This window comes from Ambystoma mexicanum, chromosome 1p (assembly GCF_040938575.1).
Source record: "Ambystoma mexicanum isolate Mex_15411 chromosome 1p, UKY_AmexF1_1, whole genome shotgun sequence".
Taxonomy (NCBI): Eukaryota; Metazoa; Chordata; class Amphibia; order Caudata; family Ambystomatidae; genus Ambystoma; species Ambystoma mexicanum.
Window position 1 is genome coordinate 1,216,656,399 of NC_090921.1, and position 20,400 is coordinate 1,216,676,798.

Below are 20,400 nucleotides of genomic sequence, written 5' to 3' on the forward strand. Positions count from 1 at the left end.
AGGCGCGATGAATCGGGAATTCAGGTAAGGATCAAAGGTATTGCTCTTGTTCTAACCTTTTCTCCTTCTTTTTCCCTTTTTCAAGTAGCTCTAAACTCGAGGCAGGCATGGCACAAGACTGGAAGCAGACTTGCAGGCACGGTGAGCATTACGCTGCTGGATGCAGAATAACGCGAAGCGTGTGCTGCTCTTCGGGCGTGGTTTAAATATCCCCCAAAGTAGTCCCAGGTAAGTATTCCTCCCCAGCCCCACCCGAGTAAAAAAATAGTCCCTAGGTAAAATAGTCCCTTCCAAGAAGAATCGAAACGTTAGAGCGTAGCAGCCTGCCCCATGAAGGTCGAGAGAAGGAGGCCCAGGCAGGTGGCAAGGCCGAAGGGGAATCAAATACACAAAAAGAAGGAAAATGAAGCAGATTCACAGTGAACTAACACGTGACCAGCCAAGCGCGAAGAGGTACCAACGTCTGATGTCACCCTGAACCTGAGGATGCCATAACTTTTCCTGATAAGAAGCTACAGTTTCGAGGCCATCCTCAGCCAACTAATTGACACTTAGCCCTAAAGTACTGAATGATGGAAGGGAGGCAGGGTGAATCTTGGGGCACACCACATCTGGGTGTCCATTCTGCATGCTGCTAATTTAAGTGGAGATTTATGTCTAGGGGTGTAACCTACCCAATCACAATGGACCGAATAATCTAGAGTCCTATAGCTAGTAGAACCAATGAGACGTCGTACTTGTAGTGACGTCTATCATGAGTGATGTAGAGGGATGGGCGTAGACGCCCACCCGATAAGAGTTATCCAATCCTCACACTCTATTACCATATACAGATATAGCACCTATACTTAAGTTACCTTTTCCGACCAATAGAATTGCATGACAAACTTCGAGTGTAACACGTCAACGATGATGAAAATTCGCTATAACTATTGCTGTCTGAATAAAGATTTCGGGAGTTGAAGCGAGACGGCGATCACATCACTGTTGATTTCCACTGTTTCCCCGTTTTTTGTACTCGTCATTAAACAGACTTCCCTTTGCCAAACCATTGACTTGTCCTTATTGATTGGAGCTGGAGTAAGAGAATCCTGCACCCCAACCTCCTCAAGGTGCAGCTATCTCGTCTTAAGGTGCTTGAGGGTGAGCTCTGATCCCATGGGCCCTTCTGTAACGCTCACCTGATTCCCACGGAGGCGCAAGTCTGGCTTTGAGTGCAGATGCTTCTTCAATGGTAAAGCACAGGACTCTGAAGATGGACAGGAAGGGTCCCTCTACTCTGGCTTCTCTGGCTCGCAGGAATATTCCCCTGTGCGTGAAAAGGGAGTATTACCTACTGACTGAGTTATGCTCAAGCCTCCCACTCTCTTCCAACCCACCACGATACCCTTCCACGATTCCCCGTGAAGTCTCACCTTAGGGTCAGGAAGGATGAGCTCTCCATCCTGCTTCTGATGCAGGGGCGCGTTGAAACCCAGTTACTTCACTGGATTGAGGATTGATGGGAGTGCAGGTAAGCTTGACTATTCAGGTAAGGCGCTGTAAAAGTTCTGCTGCAAGTTCAAAAGTCCAAGCTTAATAATAATGTTCATTGTCTTGTTGCAGCAAGCGCTAATGCTTATGTCTTTTTCCCCTTAGGGCCCGGGGTTCGGAATGCTGGAGATATGGCGCCGACCCGAAGTGAAACGTGCAGTTCCAGTAAATGACAGGTAAGTTCTGGATGAGCGCTCGGGTAATGTCTTTGCATTCGCTCATTCAATGTCTTTGTCTTTTTTCCCCATAGGGGCCGGGGTCCGGAAAATGCCTGGAAGCGGCAAGACCCGAAATGAAATGGGAATGACCCAACAGGTAAGTCTTAGAAGGAAACTGAGCTTTTCCTATTCCTTTCCTTCTCTCACCTTGTTCTTGTCTTTTTCTCTCTAGGCTCTGGGAAGTGGCTGTGGATCCGGATGATCGCTGCTGAAGATGGAGGCGTCCAGGATAGGTGAGTGAAATGCAGCGCTGCAGCGATCGTAGCGAAATGCTTTTAAAAATGATGTCGTCCTTTTCAGGATCGTGGGTGTGATGTCTCCGTGGTGCTGATTTAGCAGGTAAGGTCTTTTGTCTCCCTTTGCAGGTGACCCAGGATACTGACAGGCGTGGCTGAGGTCCAGATGCAGGAGCTGACACGGTGAGCGTCCAGCTGCGAGGAGCAGAACAACGCGAAGCGTGAGGTGCTGATCGGGTGTGGTTTAAATAGCTTTGGAAGAAGTTCCAAGTGTGTATCCTTCCACCGATCAGGTATGTATCCTTCCCCGACCACACCCGGGTGGAAAGTAGCCCCACAGGTAAAGTAGTTCCATTCAGGCCTCAAGAGGGCCTGGATGTAGCAGCATGGTCTGCATCAGGTAAGTGCACATTAAAACACTTGAACACATGTCTAGCTTTATGAGCCTGGCGCCTAAGGCGCCAGGACAGGGGTGCAACATGGGCCTGGCGCCTAAGGCGCCAGGACTGCGTCCAAAGGGCCCCAGCTTGGGCCCGCTGGCACTCCCCTGGGGGAAATGATGCCTGCCTCTGGGGTTGCTGGGTCAGACCTGGCTCCTTGGAGGTAGGCATCATGACACCTTCAGAGGTCGCTCCGCCCTCCTGTACACATGCAAGAGAGCAGATCTTCCATTGGCTCTCCCAGATTTGAGTGTAAAACAAATATTGGTTAAGAGATGGGACTCTGCATCGATTTCAGGTCGATCAACTGAAGTTCACAATGAACTACAGAAGAAGTCAAGTATCCTGAAATGAAAGAGCAGACTTGTGGAACTGCCAGAGACGTGCTGGAAGGTTTGCCACACGGACCCCACTGTTGTCCCGTCGAACCCCAGCTTTTGTATCAACCCAAGTAGGCCTACAAGAATGCTTTGACCCTTTGGAGTAGTGGGACCAACTACTCTTGTCACCTCCTTTTTTACCTTCGCAAAGAGCCTCTACGGAAGTGTTGCTGGGCCATCAAGCGAACTGACCAGCTCAAACATGGGGTATCATATACGAGCACCGCCGTCTTGAGTTGAGACTCTAAACATTGGGAATCACTTACTTGTGGTCTTGTGAGCTCTCCCCCCAAAACTCATTGTCCCAGCACCTCTGGGTCCCGATTTATGAGAGTGGGCTACACCGCAAGCATTTGCAGTCCCTGTGTCGCACCACTGTGGTCACTGTTGTTGTAAGTGCCTGCAGACCTGCCCCCCTCTGCCCTGAGACGTGCTGCATCAGAACAGTCTTCCTTTCTTCTTCCAGAGCAGAGAAAAGGCTACTGTCCCGCAAAAGACAATCGTCCCGTCCCACAGCCAGCTGAGAGCTAGAATGACGTGCACCTGCAGGGGTTAAACCTAAATGCAACCTGGACTAGACTGCCAAAGTTTGGCCTGGACTGTGTTGACCATTGGTGTGTACTTGCATCACTTACTGGTGGCGCCAAGGCACATCCACTTGAAACTCAAGGAGGAGTCTTGCAAGTTAATGGCGTTAATATCACGTAAGGGTTTATTCCAGTTCTGCAGAATGCCGTTTGGTTTAGTTACAGCGTCTTCAGCCATTCAAAAAGTTATGGATAACATGGTTGATGGGCAGAGTGGCGTACACTGCTTCCAAGAAAATGTTTGTTTTGATTTGTGGTGATAGGATGAAACAACATCAGAAAATGCTGAAACAGGTGTTAGGAATATTGGAAATAATGGGCATAACTTTAAGGGAAGAGAAGAACAAGTTACTTACCCACTGGTAACGTTCTTTCGAACGGCTGTTCCTCCAGCATATTCCCCATCTTTGACATGCAATGTCCACAGCTGTGCTGCTTCGGAAATTATTCGTCAGAAGGCGTCCTGCGTCGATGGCGTCGGGTCGATGTCCCTCGAAGGCCTCCATCGAGGGTGAGGTCATCGGATGTTATAAGTAGCACGCACAGCGCCCATAGCCTCAGTTCATGTTTTTTCACCGCCACAACGTGTAACATAACCGTACTCAATGCCGGCTTGACTGCACTTAGCCATGTGGGAACGCAAGCTGCAATAGCATAGGAAATTCTTCAGAGGGGCAGGCTCGAGGGCGATGAGGAATACTTTGGAGGAACATCCACTCGAAAGAACATTACCAGTTGGTAAGTAACTTGTTCTTCGAATGGATTGTGTCCTCCAACGTATTCCACATCTTTGACAGACTCCCAAAGTAGTATCAGTGATTGGAGGAGGGAGAAGAATTTAGATATATCCAATCAGAAGGCAGCATAAAGCACTGTGAAACTAGGCCTTTTCTCCCCTTTTTAGGATTCTCACACTTAGGTGTCTCTACAAAGTTGTTAATACGCACTGTGCCAGTATTTAAAATTGCACTGTGAAACTAGGCCTTTTCTCCCCTTTTTAGGATTCTCACACTTAGGTGTCTCTACAAAGTTGTTTATACGCACTGTGCCAGTATTTAAAATGACACTGTGAAACTAGGCCTTTTCTCCCCCTTTTTAGGATTCTCACACTTAGGTGGCTTCCCTCTGGTTCATTTTGAGCATTGGAGCTCTTAACCCTGACAGTCTGTTTTTCCTGCGCTACTTGATTGCCACCTACTATCTTGTCCGCTTGCTCTCTCCTGTGTCTTGCCCTCTCTCCCCCATGCCTCTACTATCCCTACTCTATGGTGCTCTCTATCTCTCCTATCTTCTCTAATTGCTGCTCTATTGACTATCCTGCTCTCCTCACTAAATCTGGAAGGAAAAAGTTTAAAAAGGACATCCTGGTCTCCAATCCAGGCCTCCCTATCACTGACACCTACACCAGTGCCTCCTCCAAGGAAACTCTCACCGACATCCTATTTGTCGTGCCGTCACCTGATCTATGGACCCTTCATATCGTCTCTGTGCTCGCTCCTTTCTCCTCTTCTCCCATCATTAATGGTGGCACCCGTTGGGATGTCCTCTTGGCCTCCTTCCACTCCTCCAAGGTCATCATTAATGTTTACTCTAATGGGACCGTCTTGTTCCAAGGCCCTAAGGCCAACCTTCACCTCTTTGATAGACACTTCCCACGCCTCATCAACTTCCTCTCTTCTCCTGCTGTTCCCCCTCCCCTTTCCTCGGCTACCTTGTCTTCTCCCTCTCTGCCCCCTCTCGGGCTCCTTCTACACCCCCGTAGGGCGTACCCCTGATCTGTACCCCTCCCCAGAAGTCCTTCAAGGATGGCAACCTTCTCCACATTGCCACTCTCAACTCTCGTTCTGCTGTCAAACATTCTTCTGATATCTGCCGCCTTCTCGAAGAACTTGACTTCGATGTCCTTGCTCTCACTGAGACCTGGTTCACGACCAGTTCTGTCACCAGCTTTGACATGCTTCCCCTCTCTATCCCCCTCTCCACTCCTCTCTCCTGGAGTGATCACTTTCTCCTATCCTCCCACCTCACCCTTCCTACCCCTCAGGCCAAGCCACCTTCATCACTGCCACCCACCTTCGAGGTCATCCGACCCATGAAGCGCGTGCCAGTTGAGGATTTCGCCACCACCCTCTCACCCCCTCCTCCCCCTTTGGCTGACTCCCACCCTGACACAGTCCTCTCCGTGCTCCACTCTGCTATATCTGATACTCTGGATATCCTTGCCCATCATGAGAGTCCGCCTGAAGCCCAAAGCCAAGTGTAACTCCTGGTATGACTCCGATCCCGTCACCCTTAAACGCAAGTGCAGGGTGGCCGAGAGGAAATGGCGTGCTTCATGTGCATCCTCTGACAAACTGGCCTCCCACCTGCTGCAACGACAATACCGGCTCTCCGCTCTCACCAAGAAGAGAGCCCATATCCAAGTCCGGATCTCTGCGGCATCTAACAACTTGGCAGAACTCTTTAAAATCTGCAAGGAACTTGCCAATCCTGCTGCAGTCTCCACCTCTCCTGTCCCCTCCCATGCCCTCTGCACGGCACTGGCTTCTCACTTCATTTCCAAAACTCAGGACATCCTGTCCTCACTCTCTGCCTATCAACTCCCTCCCGCTATCCCCTGCTCTTCCCCTGGCCCTTCAGCTGCCCCCCCTTCCCTCCCTCTCTTCCTTTCCCCTTTTTTCCACATACAAGGTTTCTCGACAATCTATGAAAGTCTCGTCAAAACAGGTTCACCCCTGTTCCTCCAAAACTATCAAGGACCCCATTGACTCCCTGGCTCCTGCCCTGGCTGATTTCTGCAACCACTCCTTTGCCACTGGACTCTTCCCATCCCCCCTTAAGCACTCCCTTGTCCACCCTCTTCTTAAGAAACCCTCTGCTGACCCCTCCTGTCCGGCTAACTATCGCCCAATCTCCATCACCCCTTTCCTGGGCAAGCTCCTGGAGAAACTGGCCATCTCCCATCTTAATCTCCACACTGAATCTGTTGGTTGTCTCCATGACCATCAGTCTGGCTTCAGGGCTGCCAGAAGCATGGAAATTGCTCTCCTGAACATTCGTGAAGACCTTCTCTCCAGTCTTGACTCCAATACCCTGTGTGTCCTTATCTTGCTTGATCTCTCTTCTGCCTTTGACACTGTCAACAACGCTATCCTGCTCAACCGTCCTGTGATAACCTGAGTATCACTGGACAGGCTCTGGCGTGGCTGACTTCTTTCCTCTCCGACCGACCCTCCCAGGTCCAACTTGGGTCCTTCCTCTCCGATATCTTTTTCTCTACCTGTGGTGTCCCCAGGGCTCTAACCTCTCTCCTTGGCTGTTCAACCAATACCTGGCACTCCTTGCCCACCGCATCGCCGCCTCTGCCCTAATTTTCAGTGCTATGCGGATGATACCCAGCTCATTTTCAGGCTACCATCGGCCTCCTCCTCTCCTTCCCTCATCTCTGACTGTCTGTTTGCTATCCAGGAGTGGTGTGCCACCAACGACCTCTGCCTTAATGCCAGTAAGACCGAGATTCTACTCATCGGCACACCCTCTCCCTCCTTCCCTTCAGCTCTCTGGCCAGCCTCTCTTGGCCCTCTTCCTGCTCCCACCTGCAAGGCTATAAACCTCAGGGTCATCTTTGACTCCACACTCTCCTTCTCCACTCACATCTCCGACGTCTCTAAGAAGTCACATTACCAGCTGCACCTCCTCAGAGGTATTCTTCCTCTCCTCGCCCCAGAAGCTCACCGTCTCCAGAGCCCTGGTTCTCTCAAAGCTGGACTACTGCAACAGCCTCTATCTAAATCTGCCTGCCTCTACTCTCCGCCCTCTGCAACTTATCCAAAACAGTACTGCGAGACTTGTCCTTGGCCTCAAGCCCAGGGATCGAATCTCTCTAGGACTGAAATCCCTGCACTGGCTCCCTGTGGCTGCATGGATTAAGTTCAAAACCCTCTGCATTATCCACAAGGCCTTCTGGGGCCTGGGACCTCACTACCTTCAACTCTCTCTTCCTAAATACCTTCCTTCCCGGGCTCTTCGCTCATCTGCCTCCAACTCCCTCAGGGTTAGCCCCTTCTCCAAGCAACAAGTTGGTGGTCGATCTCTCTCCTCGGCTGGGGCCTCCCTCTGGAACAGCCTTCCTGCCTCCCTGAAACTCGATGATAACCATGTCCGGTTCCGGAAACACCTCAAAACCTTCCTCTTTGCTTCTGCTTTTTCTGCCTCTCTTCCCCTGCTGAAATTCCCTGCCGATTCTGCACCGGTTACCTGGCCACCCTTTCTGATCCTGGGGCCAGGTCCCGCCTTTTGCTTACCTGTACTGCCTCCCTGGCAACCCCCTGCACTTGGGGACTGGTTCTAAAATCCCTTCAGTCCCCTTACCTGCACTTATGTCTGCTCTTACCTTGCACTTGCCACCATCAGGCTGTTTTTATTTATTCATATTTATTCTTCCTACATGTATTGCACTGCACTTTCCCCTCTCCCTTCCCCTTGCATTCTTCCCTTTCTCCCTACCCTCGCACTTGCGCGATCTGAATGACACCTGGTCTAGTAGGATCGTTGTCGGTCTTCCACTGTTCTCCCCTCCCTTGCCTCGTCGCACCTTGAAACACTTGTGTATAGGCACGTTATAAATGCCATATCATATCATAAATCATATCATATCACTACTTTACCAATGGCCTTATCTCGGCCATGGGAAGTATCCAGGGAGTAATGCTTGACAAAGGTGTGGATGGAAGACAACGTTGCAGCCTAACCAATGTTCATAACAGGAACTCCCCATTGCAGGGCTGTGGATGTAGCCACGCCCCTGGTGGAGTGAGCTCACAAACCCTGAGGAGGGTCCTTGCCAGCCAATCTGTAACATTCAGCAATGGTGTTTGTTAACAGCCTGGCCCAATCGGTGTCCAGCGTACCCCACAAAATGTTGGTTGTCCACTCTGACCATGGACATCCTAGAAATATAAAAGCTCAAAGCTCTCCTAGGGTCCAACCTATGGAGTCTCTCCTCTTCCTTACCAGGATTAGGAGGAGGATAGAAAGTAGGAAGTACCACCTTCGGGGACAAATGAAACTCACACACTACCTTAGGTAGGAAGGATGGACGTACCCTCAGTACAACCCTATCCTTGTGGAAAAAAGTAAAGGGTGGCTTAGATGAAAGTGCCTGCAACTCGCTCACTGTGCGAGCAGATGTAATTGCAATCAAGAAAACCGTCTTGAAAGTCAACAGCCTCAAAGGACAAGAGTGCAAAGGTTCAAGCGGAGCACCCATCAAGAATTTCAAGACTAAATTCAGATCCCAAACAGACAACTGATAAGGGGACGGCGGGAACACATTTGTTAGCCCTTTTAGAAACTGGGTAATCAAAGGAATCTTTAAATAAGAACATTCTTCAGAAAAGCACTTGAAAATAGATAGCGCTGCCAGGTAACCTTTAATGGTACCCACTTGAAGACCCCTCCATCACGTCATCCGGGATTTCCTAATCCTTATATCTCAACCTTTCAGAAATCATGCGTGAAGGTTGAGAGTCTTGACCTCTGGATGGCAAACCCTTGTCACACCTCCCTACCCCCCTCCCCCTACCCCTCCCCCTCCCCCTGCGACAGACTATCCTCTCTGTGGGGAAGACAGCTTGGAGGACAGATGGACATTTCTAGATGGTCCTGGTAACACTCTCTCCTGGCCCAATCCGGAGCAATTAGGATCATGTGGGACCCGAACCTCTGCAACCTCCTGAGGAAGGATGGGACCAGAGGAAACGCATACAGCAGTGGGAATGACCAATCCACGATGAACACGCCCCCTAAAGCTAATCTCAGAGGAAATTCCCTCGAGCAATATGTCTCACACTTTCGTTTGGCACTGGTCACGAACAGATTCACTTTAGGGGTTCCCCAAAGGGCGAAGATCTCCTGAAGGACCTGAGCTAACTACCACTTGTGGGAGACCGCGCTCTGCCTGCTCAGAGCGTCCGCTCCCGCATTCTCCTCTCCCACCAGATGAACTGCTGAGAGTGAGATTCCTTGCTGTATCGCTCAGAACCAAAACTGCATCACCCCTCTGCACAGCGGGAGTGACCCTACACCTCCCCTTTTGTTGAGATAATGCATGGCCGCTGTGTTGTCCGTCATGATCAGGACACTCTTCCCTCGCACAAACGGCAGAAAAGCCTACAGGGCTAGCCTGATGGCCCTCAGCACCAAAAGATTTATGTGCAGTTTGGACTCTGATGGTGACCAATGACTGATGGCGGTCAGCTCATTGGTGCGAGCTCCCCATCCTGTGAGGGAAGCATCCATCACTACTGTGACCTTTGGCCACAGTTGCCAAAAAGGCTCTTCCTTCAACAGATTCCCTCTGTTGGCCCACCATAGAAGATCCTGTGAGACTGTGAGCAGACTCTGAAGGAGATCCAACATTTTGCCTGAGAATTGAGACCACTGCGTCCTGAGTGCCCGTTGAAGGGATCTCATCCTCAGTATGGCCTCTGGCACCAGAAAAATGCAGGATGCCATGAGCCCGAGCAGCCTTAAGAATTCGAAAGCCGGGAGACTGGGCATGTTGAAATTTGTTGACCATCTGGACAATGTGATGAGCCCTCACCTTGGGTGGCGAGCACTTCCCCCAAGGATGTGTCCAATACAGCCCTGATGTACTGAAGCTGTTGGGAAGGTGTCATATGCGACTTCTTGAAATTGAGGGAGAAGCCCAGCTTGTGAAGGGAGTGGCAGGTGAGGCTGAGATGATCCAACGCTTGTTCTGGAGAACGTGCTCGGAGCAGCCAGACGTCCAGGTAGGGGTAGACATGAACCCCCCCTCTCCTGAGATACGCTCCCACCACCACCATGAGCTTGGTGAAGACCCTCGGGGTGGAGGTCAACCCAAATGCTAGGACCCAAACTGGAAGTGCGAGTTGCCAACCGCACACCTCAGGTATTTTCTGTGCTTTGGATGGATCGGCACAAGAAAATAAGCATCCTGTAGGTCTAGTGACACCAATTAATCCTGATGTCGAAGGGCCTGAAGGACCTGAGAAAGAGTGACCATCTTGAACTTGTCCTTCCTGAGGAACTTGTTCAAGCAATGTAAGTCCAAGATGGGTCTCAGTCCTCCCTCTTTCTTGGGAATCAAAAAATATGGGGAATACCAGCCCTTGTTCCTCTCTGCCACGGGCACTAGTTCTATAGCGCCTTTCTCCAGCAGGGTCAAGATTTCCTGCACAAGAAGCGGATCCAGAATCTTCAAAGAGAGCTTCCCCCATGGATTTTCGTGAGGCCGATTTAGGAAGGGTAGGCAGTAGCCGTGGGCTATTGTTTCCAGAACCCATGCATCTGAAGTAATGGCACACCACTCTTCGAGATGCTGAGACTGTCTGTCCCCTACCGGCGAAAAATGAGACCTGGCCATCAACATGCAGCTGACCGCACATATATGCCCCCTGATGCTGCAAGCAGAACAATGCATTCAGAACCCCATCACAGTGTGGGGTTTGAAGCCGCATCAACGTGGCGCATGTCTTAATGGTTACAGCTCACACCCAACTGCAAGCTGCAGATAGTACAGTGTCTGTCTGTAGCCGCGTTCTCACATCAAATAACTTAATGAATATTGCTCACACTCAGCCCAAAATCGGCGAGCACAGAGCTTTTCCCAAAGGTAAACAGTGAAAGGTGTTGCTTACCGTGTTGATGATAACGTCCTTTCCTAAAGCTCAATTGCACGTCCACCAAAGTCCCGGGCAAAACCACAAACGCCCGTGGAGAAAATGGGCGTGGTTACTGCTCATGCACTTAAGAGCTGCATCAACACAAACAACGGACAACATGAAGAGGATTGCATGTTGGAACTTGGAGTTCACAAAAAGTGCTCCGTAAAGTATAATGCTGCATATGCAGGAATAAATGAATCTGAAAGCATGCAGTAGACGTGACAACTGCACCCAGAACATCCACAAGTCCATGTGGATGTGCAAAAACAACAACAACAAAGTGTGACTGTATCTGATCAGATCCTCTGATATCCAGATCCTCATACCCCTATCGGGCAACTTTGTCGAAGACACGGCTTTGGTAAACAGATATGCCTCATCATTCAGGCATGGATGGCCTCTCACAGCCTCTGTCTGAATGATGACAAAACTGAGATTTGGATTCTGGGTTCTGACTCCAACCTCAAGAAACGTAGCCCTAAATACGCAGCACTCAATATCTATGGCAACGATATTAAAGTAGTAACGGAGGTAAAAACCTTAGGCTTTTACCTTGACTCTACACTATCACAAAATAAACAAGTTAGCTGCATGGCTTCATCTACAGCTTATACCTGTAAACTGATCAGGGCCTGTAGACCCTTTTTTATCTAAAACTAGCTGCATTTGGCTTGCCAATGCATTAGTAATGTCTAAACTAGACTATTGTAATGACCTATATGTAGGCGGCAACCAAAAAATACTTATGTAAATACTACAAAACAATGCCCTGAGAGCAGCGCTGAACATACCCCGGAGAGAGCACATCTCCAACCTCCGAAGAGACCAGCACTGGTTAAAAATTAGCGATAGGACACTCCTTAAAACAGTTTCCCTCACCTTCAAATGCCTGAATAATGCTGCACCCCCCTATCTCTATTGTAGACTGACCAGCAGAGGCATTGCTAGGGAGGGGCTGAGGGGCTATAGCCCTGGATCTTTTGGCTGTAGCCCCGGATAGAAGCTCAGGGGTTACAACCAAAAAGGCTAGCTAGCCCCCAGTCCCGACAGTCCCAAAATTAGCATAGCCCTGTATCTTTTCCAGATCTAGAAACACCCCTGCTGACCAGAAAAACCTCCTCTCACTATACTAAATCATCTAACCATCTCTGCCTTGAAACACCTAGATTTAGACTCGCCAAAGTAGGTGGAGGCAGCTTCCTTGTCAAAGTGGCTCTCTCCTGGAACGCTCTGCCTACGGTCCTCAGAGTGGAACAGCCATATGCTAGATTTCGATGTAACTTACTGAATTGGCTTTGTTCTAAGGACATTTAGATATCGCTTCGTACTTAGGACACTCAGACCTCACCTTTAGGATACTCTGCGCAACTCCTTGTTTATGCCACCATTCTATATCTGCAGGGGGACCTGTAACACCCTCCCTGCATCATGCACCTTTACTGTATGCACTGTAACTGTTTTATGTCTGTACTTCACCTTTTGTGTTGTAACTAAGCTTTGAATATTCTTGCATCTGCTGCGCCCAGCTACCTTATGGTTTGGTGCGCATTATCAAATAAACAAACAAACAAACAAACTAGTGGCGTGAGGCAAAAACTGGACGGATGGGATCCATCAAAGTGGACAGTATTTGGAAAATGGATCAACACGGGTGCCCACACCTTTGTATTAATAATATTATCCTGTCACTTACTTACTTGTCCTGTGATGGGTACTAGACCCCATTGATTCCTCACGGATTGAGTTGGTTTTGTCTCGCTATACGGGTGGACTAATTTTTGTCGCAAGTTCATATTGCGTTTAAAGGCAAACATGGGTTTTCTTTCCAAACTTCCTGCCTGTTTGACCAACTGCCATTTTTTTTTCCACACTTTTTTTGAGCATGTTGCTAATCGGTTAAAAAGTGGATACACAGATTAATCTATCATTACTACCATATTTTCCTTTCACTTTATTTTTGAGACAAATAGCCCGATGGGTGTGCAATGCATGTTTGTAGTGTTGTTTCACCAACTTTCGGGGTATCCTCTCTCGAGAAGTTTATCCTGGAGTTTATTTGAGTGGTTTATGAACTCAGTTTTGTCTGTGCAGTTCCTTCGAATATGAAGGAAATGTCCGTAGGGTAAGTTCAGTTTTAACCCAGAAGGGTGAAAACTTGTGAAGTAATGAATTTTTATTAGTGATTTTCCTGTATAAGGTAGTCTCCAAATGGTCATCTTTTTTCAGGATCATCAGATCTAAGAAGCTCACTTTTGACAAATGCCATTCCATGGTGAAACTTATATGTGGGTCACATGCATTGACCGATTGATGGAAAGCTACTAGATGTTCTTCTGAAGCTCTCCAGACGACGTCATCAATGAAACGTTTCCATGTCACCACATTTTTACCAAAGTATTGTTGTTTCAAGATGTTATTAGGTCCTAGTATAAAATCATTTTCGAAATTGGCCATGTAGGGTTACTACATCTGGTGTGAATGTAGCACCCATGCTGACACCTCACAGTTTTTTTATATGTTCTTTTTGAACAAAAACTAATTGTCACACATTGCTAGACGTGCACACTCAAGTATAAAACCTGTTCATAGCCCTAGCGGATCTTCGCGTGTCTCTAGCACCGTTCTAAGAACCTCTAGGCTCTGCATTTGTGAGATCGACGTATAGAGAGAGTCTACGTCTATGGTGACTAAAATATCACCAGGTTCAATCATGATGTTATTTAAACTAAGAATCATGTGTGTCGTGTAATTAATATATGCCAGCATGAGTTCCACAAAGGGTTTATGGAACAATTGCGTATATATGGATAGAGGTTCGAGTAGGGAATCAATTGCCAAGACTACCATCTCCATGGTGGATGTTACAGATTCTTATGCAATTTAGGCAGTATATAAAATGCCCCCTTCTTCGGTGGGTTTTGCATAAAAATATGCATCTTCCTCACTGATCCATCCCTCTTGTACGGCATGATTCGTCAACTACGGATTTCTTCTTGTAGGGCCTTTGTGGGATCTAGATCTCATTTCCTGTATGATCTTTCCTCTCCCAATAATCTTAGACATTCCTCCACATATTTTTCCGTGTCCATTAGAACTATGCCACCCCACTTGTCAGTGGGTTTGATGGTCAGGCTAGCGTTTTCACATAGCTTCTTAAGTGTTTCACGTTCAGTTTTCTTTATATTATCTTGTTGATAATTCTTCTTGTTCATGGCTTCTTGCACCTGTTTTTTCACAATGTTCTCAAAAGCCATAATTTCTAGTGGACATACATGTGCTGTTGGTGTGAAATGTGACTTCATTTTTAGACCAGTTACATTTTTTACTTCCTCCGAATTATGTTTTTCACTGGTCCCTTTACGTGTATTGGGTAGGAAGACTTCAAACTAGCGTTTCAATCTTATCTTGCAGAAATATCGGTGAAGTTCAACTACGCACATAAATGGATCCACTTTGATATTTTGACCCATTCCAATGTGCCTCACTATATCACTTTACTTCAATGGTAAAGGAAACAGCCCAAAATGACTGCGCTGACTCCTGTGCGCGCTAAATCATTAAAACTGCGTTTGTGTCACAACCAGAAAAAGGCTGCACACCCTGCCCCACACAGTTCAGGGGGGGTGAAAACAGAGTCCTCGCCGCAGGAGCATGCCAGTGGGCTCTGACACAGTCAACATGGAGCAAAGGAAAGAAGCAGCATTACTGTGCTGAAAAACCCAAAAATGCCTTTTAAATGTCATATTTTCCACCTTAAAAAGTGCTGTTTTGTGCGCTAAATCCATTCATTTCTCACAAACCAATATGAGCAAAAAGGCCCTGAAATGCTCAGGATCATCCAGTGAGGCTCAGAGAAACTGGGCCTCATTTGAATGACAGCTACTACAAAATGTATCTTTCAAGAAGCAAACCAGGAACCCTTGTTTTCATTTTTCCACAGGGAAACGCGGCTAAAACTTTGCAACAAGTATCAACAAAATCAGCTCTGCAGATAAAGACTATAAACAAATGTGGGATACATGTATCCATGCTGCAAACCATTCCAGCATTGAGGATAAGAACTAGAGCTGACTATAATGTGTGTTTGCTGCAGATGAAAACCGAATTTAAAGGAAATAAGTTAAATGTGCTTTTGTCTAAATGAAAGAAAAATCACCTATTTTAAAAATAGATCATTGTGTAAAGGCTTGATTATTTAAGAATGTCAGAGGATTTGCTAATGTTAAAAATCCATCTATAAACTGTTTTAATTTTATATGTTTAAAGGAAATATTTAAAATGTGAAACTTAAAGCTAAACCCAGTCTGAGTTAATCAACTATATAAAAAAAACACTTGCTTTGACCATTCTTAGCCCTGAGAAAGGTTGACACCTCCACTGCTGGCACAGGAAAGGCTAATTGCTGCTGGGAGGCTTTGAATACTCAGAACAAAGGACTCATTAGACATTTGTCTGTGACCCAGGCGAAGACAATAGCAGGCTTGGACACTCACCCTTCCAATGGGAGAGGTATGAAACCCCACTCTCCAGGGAGAGGCCCCTCATTCAACTTCAAAGAATTTGACATTTGCTTACAGTTTAAGACAAGAAAAAAAAACTGACATGTGACTTTTGGGTTTAAAATGCTTATTTTGCCACTGAACTTCAAGACATTTAACTTGGCAGCAAGAATGAGAAAAACATTGAAAAGTGCATACATCCAAATCTGAATTTACACTATTCATTTGAAAAGTTGTTAGGGATTCTTACTGCGTAAGGAACAGAAGTTGAAAAAGAAACAAATTGCGCAGAAACTATTAATATTGCAAATATAACCTTGTGTACACATATTATAGGGGTAAATGCGCAGATATGTACAAAATTGGGAAATGTTAGGCAAAACCTTTTATGGTTAAAATTGCCAGAATGCAACAGGAACACTAAACCAAGTCCCACAGACTTGGGAGTTGGATTTAAATGTGACCCACGAAATATGTAACGTATGTATCTGATTTTCTCAGAGGGCATAACTACATAAATATGTATTTGTGGGAAAGTTAGATTTTGGTTCCAGTGGCTAGGGGATGTTCTAGTCATTGTAAAAAACCATCCCATAAACATGACATCCTTTTTCTGTCATCCAATCAGCGAAAAACAAGGCGGAAACTGTGCTGTTGACCAATCATAGCATTGTGGCTGTGGGTTGCAAGTCTGCCCCTACCTTAAACTTTAGTGATGTAATTTTGCATGATAAATAAGGGAACCTCACAACACACAGACACCGATTCCTGACTCCATCCTGATTTCTGTGTGGCACCCTGTTCCTGAATTCTCCATCTTTATTCCTGATTCCAGATTTCTTTGCAAAGCCAAGGCCTCTGCATTGCTGAACTCCTTTTCAGCTAAGCCCAAATTCACAAGCCATCCCAAAAACCTAAGGGAAGCATTTTGATCTAGCTGGCTTGCTACCACTAAATGCTTGCCTGCTCAAAACTCGCCATCCCACTGATCTCTGGTCTCCAGGAAACAGTGCAGTCCAGTGCAGTGTCCAGTCTGAGGTGCCAGTCCAGGTGACCAGAACCACCCAGCTGAACTATTCAACCAGATGTGCCCTGCTGTTCTTTGTTAGACTGATCCGTGTGATGACCAGAACCATTGACCATCCAAAATCTTGAATTAAAGTGGATTGAAAGCATTAATAGGAATCATAGTAAACCATAGGATATCTTGCCTTGTCCTATCCCAATCTCTAAACCATCCTATCTTTACCTTAAGAACCTATAATACTGTCAGAATCATACTTGCAACCCTGTCTGTGATTCCTAGCGTTAGCGCCGATTTTCTCTTCATCTTTGTTTTACTAGAACATAAGCCATGAGTGATTTTGATTAAATAAAGTAATTTCCATAAAGAAAACGGGGTATCCACCACGTGAAGGGTTACAAGCGGCCGTGTAACTGGAGATTCACGGGTGGAATTCAATTTTTCTTAGACATTAAACCTAGTTTAAGTAACATGAATGTCATTTTAAAAACGATTTTCTGTTTTTATCTGCTCTATATTTTCCTAAAAACACATCTCATTCAACATTACATAGCTCCCTCAGTTTAATAGCTAGAGACTTCATTTCAACACTGACTTATACATAAGAGCTACATCTCAACACAAAAACCACACTAAAACACAATGCGTTTTATCTGGTTTTCTAAAAAAACGTTTAGTGAATTTTAGGCGGGAATTTGCATCTTTGCAAAGTTTTACACGTGTGATTTTCAATTTAAATTATTTCCAAACTTCCATTCAGATTTAAAGTGTTTAATTTTGCTCATACTATAGATTTTAATTGTTAGCATCTTTCCCATGTTGCTCGCATAGACATTCATATTGATTTAAGGATTTTTGCACACTTTTCCTTGTTTTGCTAAGCTATTTTCGAATGTTATTTAAAAGTGTAAGATTTCAAAACCGTTTTTCTCTCTTGTTTGGGGAGAGAAGGTTATATTCAAATTCTGTTGACTGTTCTTTGTTCCTGAATACCTGCTGCTTCCTCACATCTATTTAGAATTGATCATTTGGAGTGCCAGGGGACCACTTCAGTGGTGATAGCGCGCGGTACAAATGTCCTTTAACATTAACATTTGTAGGTTAGGGAATTTTGCAGGAGGAAATCTTTATTCAAGTGCTATCTTTCCAACAAGCCAAAGTGTTCTTTTCTCTGTGTTTTATATTTTTTGTTGCTAAAAGTGAATTTAACTGCATTACATACCTTTTTATTTGTATTGTCACCACATTGGTGATTGCTGCTCCCTAGTAAAAGTATATGTTTTGATTTGAATTTTAAATAAATAAATATTACCTTTACCAACCAGCCTGATTCCTGGTCCATTGTGACCTGGGGGTATTTTGAGAAGGGGTGTGATATGAGCGGTATATCACTTAGAATATTGAACCTATATACATTATAAAATAAGTATTTAATTTGTGCACCGCATACTAGGCTGAGACATGGTGTATTTATATATATATTTATACATGAGGAGGATGTATAGGATGGGCATATTACTTGTCCTTCTCTATGAACCAATTGATGAGGTTCTGCCTGAATTTATGAAAGTTTGGTCTAATCTTACTGTGCGTGGTAGGGAGTTCCACAGTTGTGCTGACCTAAATGGGAAACTGGAACCTCCAATGGAGGATAATTTGAAACGTGGCACTTGAAGACAATTAGAATTGACTAGTCTTGAGGGTCTGATTGAGGTCGTTCTGGTGAATCTTTCATCTAGGTAGCGAGGAGCTTTATTATTTAGGCTTTTATGAATGAGGGAAGCAATTTTTAGGTTGATTTTTTCTTGAGTGGATAGCCATTTATGTTTCCTTCCTATTTCATATATGTGGTATTTTCTTGGAATGCTTAGGGCTGCTCTAAATGCATTATTTTGGAGTACATGTATTTTATTGATAATGTATTTATTCGCCCCAATGTAGAAGGCATTACAATAATCAAGTTTTGATAACATGAGGGCTCTAGATAAGATCAAGCAGCTGTCAGCAGATAGGAATTGTAGATCTATATAACCTTACTCTTAGCCAAGCCATCGACAATATAGCTCCAATGAAACTGCATAAATGCAAAACCTCAAGCTCACCTCAATTCATGGTTTACCCCGAGCCTTAAAACTCTACACAAAAATAAAAGAAGAGCAGAAACAGTTTGGAAAAACCATCCTTTACTTATCAATAAAGACTTATTCGCAAAAGCTGCTAGTTGCTACTAGTCAGCCATCCTCCAATCCAAAAGTGCCACATACAATAATAGAATTACTAAAACTAAATTGGGCACCAAAGAGCTGTTTACCATCCTCAGAGAGCTTGAGTCACCCACACCCTCTACTGAAACTGGTTCTAAAGACAAGGCCTGGTGTACCAAAATACAAGCAGGACTACTAGATAAAAAATCAATGCTACAATTTAAAATTGAAAAGAAAAAAACTTAGCATCACCTCTGAACCCACCCTACTCAAGCCTTAACCAGCAATTACCAAATCTTGCAGCTCATTTAAATGTGCTACTTTGTCCATTAAAGAAGTTGAAAACATTATATTAAGCCTCAAACCATCACGAAGTCAGGGTGACATACGCCCAGCAAACATCATTAAAGATGCAGCAAAATAACTTGCTCCATCCATCACTACATTTATAAATACCTCATTCGAAACCAGCACAGTCCCAACTAATTTGAAAGATGCCTGCGTCCTCCCATTGCTAAAAAAAAAATTAGACCTAAAAACCCAAATAGATGACCAAAAAGATAAAGGCAATATATCACTCCTACTGTTCGATTTATCTACCGCCTTCGACCTTGTCACACATGAAGTCCTATGTAACCTCCTGACCTCAGCAGCCCACTTCTCTGACAAAGCCACAGCCTGGATACAATCCTTCCCTGACAACAGAACAATGAGAGTCTTCTCACCTACAGCATTGGCTGATCCAGCACCAGTGACTTGTGGAGTACCTCAAGGATTGTGCGTTTCACTGATGCTTTACAATATTTTCACTAAGCCCTTGTTTGACAATCTGGACTTCTTGGGTGTCACCTACACTAACTATGCAGGTGACACCCAAGTCCTCATACCCATCTTTGGGAACTACAACATGGATATAAAATTACTAAACAAAATATACCTCATCATCCAGGCCTGGTTGGCCACACATGGCCTCTGTCTCAATGACGACAAGATCAAATTACTTCTCACCGGCTCCCAAACTAAACGAAATAAACTTGACACTAGATAGAACTCCTTTAACATAGACGACTTTGATATCCCAGTCACTAAGGAAGTCAAAACTTTAGGATTCTATCTCGACTCCTCCTTAATCTTGACTAAACAAGTCAATGCGAGAACCTCTGCCACAGCCTACACCAGCAAGCTTATAAATGCTTGTAGACCCTTCCTGACTACAACAAGCTGCTCTACCCCAGCTAGAGCGCTCATTTTATCTAAATTGGATTACTGCAATGCACTATACTCAGGAATTAATAAGCGAAACTTAAACAATTTGTAAATATTGCAAAACAAAGCGCTTAGATCCACCTTCAATATTCCAAGATCCCATCAAATATTTGAAACTAGACTTAATGCCCACTGCCTCTCAGTGAAGAACAGAATCTCCTTCAAAATTCTCACTCTCACCCACAAGTGCCTGTCCAACTCTGCGCCTAATATGTGACATGCAAATTTACCAAAAGCCAATCAGACCGACCAGCTAGGCGGCCCAACTACATTGCCTCTGAATCCCAAGATTCAATTCACAAAA

The 20,400-nt window shown here is 45.6% G+C and overlaps 1 protein-coding gene across 4 annotated transcripts in view; it reads right to left on the bottom strand.

Annotated features, from left to right (window-relative positions):
- LOC138452040 (B-cell receptor CD22-like) overlaps window positions 1-20,400 on the bottom strand; it is a 926,478-nt gene that overhangs the window by 279,576 nt on the left and 626,502 nt on the right. The gene's annotated exons all lie outside the window — the stretch shown is intronic.